Raw genomic sequence first — 3820 nt, forward strand, 5'->3', positions numbered from 1 at the left:
TGCTTGGACTCAAATTTTTCATCCGATAACTTTTCATTTTTTATCGAGTGCTTTTAGCATTTTTCATGACGTCATCGATGACGCTTTACTGATATCTCGATTCTGACTGACAGGCGTAACCTGCTGGGCCTATTCTTTCTCTGTCCGGCCCTTTTCGCACAGTCACCAAGGCGTCTCCTCGATTCTCGCGACCTTCAATAAAAAACATTACTGAATGGATCGGAGGCAATGACATGTGCCCCACTCAGTTCTCAAGTCCCCCTTAAAATCTCCAAAGGGTGAAGAAATCCCTAATCCTCTTCCGCATTTTCCGTAGCATCTCTTTGTTCTCCTCCTTCTTCCTCCCTTCGCCGCTGCTGCGCCGCCACCACTACTTTTCCGATCTTCCCCGAATCTCACAATGGTGAAGAAGAAGAGCGTTACTGCCACCGCCGGTTTTACTAGCGGAGGCGCCGCCGCCATATCTTCCTCGACTCTTCCGAAGGGAAGCGCTCCGAGCGCTCCTCTCTTAACTCCGGCGCCGTCAGCGCCGCCAAGCTCGGTGGCCAAGCCCGGAGATTGGGTAGCGTCGACCGTCACCAAGCGTGACGAAAAGAGATCCCGAAGCCTCGGATTAATCTCCTCCGACGAGGGGAATGTGATCTTTCCAGGTGCGATTTCTCGGCCTAATCCCCCTGCTGGCTTTACCGTGATGTTCTTATCGTTCCTGTATCGAGGTCTTTCGCTTCCCGCTCATGAATTCCTCCTCCATCTCTTGCGAACTTACGAAATCCAATTATGGCAACTCACTCCCAACTCAATCCTCCATGTTGTTGTGTTCATCACCCTTTGCGAGGCGTTTCTGGGTATCAAACCTCATTTCGGGCTGTGGAAAAAGATCTTCTATGTGAAGAGATACAGCAGTAGTAACGGATTCTTTGTCGCCGGAGGAGTGGGATTTGTAGCCCGTTCAGAGGTTAATTACTTCAATTTCCCAATGCGAGAATCCGTGCAAGGGTGGAGGCTGAAATGGTTTTACGTTAAGGACTCCCTGTCATCCGAATCTCAACTTCCTTGCTTTGCCGATGTCCTTGAGGCTAAGCCCAAGAATTCTTGGAAGAACATCCTCTCACCCAACGAAAAAGTAGTAGCCGATGAATTATTTGCCAAATTTCTTCGAATCAAGGAGGCCGATGGCCAAACTATGATCGGCACAGAGGTGGCAGCGGTGTTCTTGAAACGTCGAGTCCAACCAGTCATGGCCGTAGTGCACCCGATGTGGTTGTATTCAGGCCCAAAGGATGAAACCAGGATTAATGCCGCCGAACCGTCGAAAAGGAGTTGCTTGACGAAGTCCGTCGCCTTACTTATTTTAGTCAGAAGACTCGATCCCGTTGATATCTTCTTACACTCCTCTTGATGCCGATCATCCGCCGCCGGAGGTAACTCTTTTTCTCGATGTCCTTACTATGCTATTTTCACTTTAGCCAATATGATTGCTTTTTATTCTTACTTGTTCTTCCTTTTAACAGGCCCCCATAGCCTCTGGAAACTTACATGATTCGCCAAATGATACTTCTGAGGGAAGAGGCTCCTCCGTTCCTGTCGATTTTCCCACTGTCGAGCGCGCAGGCCTAGAGAGTGAGCGTGGCGATGCGATAGATTCTGAAACTGTTCACACCAACCTTCCTCCTTCAGCCGATGATGCTTGCGATACAGAGGGATCAGTGCGTAGCGATGACGCTGATCAAGATGCCTTTGTTAATGCAGTTGTGGAGGTGACCAGGGCTTCGCCCGTGAAGAGATCAACCGGCGGCTTTGCCGACGAAGACGATCTCTTTGATATGTAAGCACTTTCTTCCCCGAAGCCATAGCTTGTCCCTTTATTCTTCACACCTTTTTCTTTTATAACTTCTGTCGACCATTTCCTTTTTCGTGACGAAGGTTTCGCCGAGCCTCCGTCTAAGAAGGCCGGATCCGATGCTATTCCGCCGGCCGCCGCCGCGTCCGAAGCTTCAGCTCCTAAGGCAGCTCCCACGGCCCAGGCATCGACTGCTTCTTCCCTTTCCAAGGGAAAAGATGCTCCTGCCGCCACCACGACTCCTCCTTCGGTAGGTCCTTTTTAAATACGTCGTGGATTTCCTGAAATGTGCCTTTTCTAACGATTCTTTGCAAAACATTCTTTTTCCCTTAAGGATCTTCGAAGTGTTATTTCCTCTTTGGAGGCCTTCGCTTCCCAGCTCACTTCTCTCGGAAGCAGTACAAGGTTCGAATGCAGTAAGGAAGTCGAATCCTCTTCCTCGAAGCCGGAGGGCGCAGCCAAGATAGCCGCCAAGGCCCGCCAAGAAATTGACTCCCCGAAGGAGGAACTGTGTAAGCTCGAAGGAAAAGCCGAAGGAGGAGGAGGCGTCAAGGTTGGCCGCCGAAGCTCAAGCAGCCGAAAGGGATGAACTCCTTCGCCACTCTTCTTTGGCTCTACTTGGTAAGCTTTTTCATACATCTCTCGTCGATTATTATTCTTATGGATTTGTTCCTTTGTCAATGATATTTTCCAATTCACTTTCTTGCAGAGGCCGCCAACATTCCCGCTGCCGCCTTGGACAAAGTTCCAAACAATTGTCCGCAAATGGTGTGTCGATGGCTCTCGCCTCCCACCGCCTTACGCGGGAGCTTCTTGAAAAAGGAAAAGGTGCCCCGGCGCGGATGCACCCGATGATTTTCCCCAAGATCAAGCAGGACAAAACCCCGGGGCAGCTCGATCGATGCCTTCGCAGCTGACACCAAGGAGGTTATCGAGGTATTCAAGCGTACTTCGCGCACCTTTGGTGCCCTCCTTGCCTTCCAGCCTTATGATGGGTTACGGCTTTAAGGGTGACATCGAAGAAATGACTAAGGAGTCGTCGAAAGAGCAAGACGGGCAGCTTGTTGACTTAAGCACCTTTAAATCGTCTCGCCCTTACTTGTGCTCGCCAGCTCCTTGAGCTAGTTTCGTCAAGGAAGTCGTCGGCTGGACCCGGCTTATCGACTCAGCACCCAAGCCCCTTGATTTTTGTAACAAACTTATGCTTGAGCTGATACGAAATATTGTTCTGATGCAAAACTTCTGCTTGTAATAAACTCCGTGCTAGCAATGTTGCTAGCACACCTTTGTTATGATATTTCCACTTGCACTTCTCCCGATGGGAGTTAGTTCGAATGCTCAACTTAGCCATATACGTCATCCTTTTTAATGTTGTTTCCTGCAGGTTTTCCTAGTGCCCTCATTTGTCGAAGACTCTTCGGGTGTTCTTCCTGAGGGTGATCGGATCCAGCGTATGAAGGATCGGATCACTCAGATGGAAAAGGACCTGCGCAACACTTATGCTTTAGCTTGCTATTATCAATAAGAAGAGCGAGATTGCAGCCGAAGTGGAGCGGTACGCTCTTACTCGAGCTACATAAAGCTAACGAGAGTTTGAACTGTAAGCTTCCTGATTCCTTTGTCCTTTTGTCAACAACGCCTTGTCTGATCTTTTGTTGATTCCTTTGCCAGCCATAGCTTTGAACCGAGCGGAAGAGAACAAGCGGATTCACGAGCGAGTGCATGCTTTAACCCAGCTATCCTCATCCGAAGAGATTTTCTGGCGGGAACAGTCGAAGGCTTCGGCTGTCGCAAAATATCAGGATCGGGTTCAACAAGTCCATCATTTCTTCGACAAGTGCTACAAAGCTATGAGGGTGGTGTGGAAGACGATGTTCCCTTTAAACGAAGTTCCCCCTACGCTGCTGTCTTTTTGATGTCTGAGTTTTGGAACGCCAAGAAGATTCAGGACTTGGTACGAGCTCAGGTTTTCGCAGGGGC

Source organism: Lolium rigidum, chromosome 3 (genome assembly GCF_022539505.1).
Source record: "Lolium rigidum isolate FL_2022 chromosome 3, APGP_CSIRO_Lrig_0.1, whole genome shotgun sequence".
In the NCBI taxonomy this organism is placed as follows: Eukaryota; Viridiplantae; Streptophyta; class Magnoliopsida; order Poales; family Poaceae; genus Lolium; species Lolium rigidum.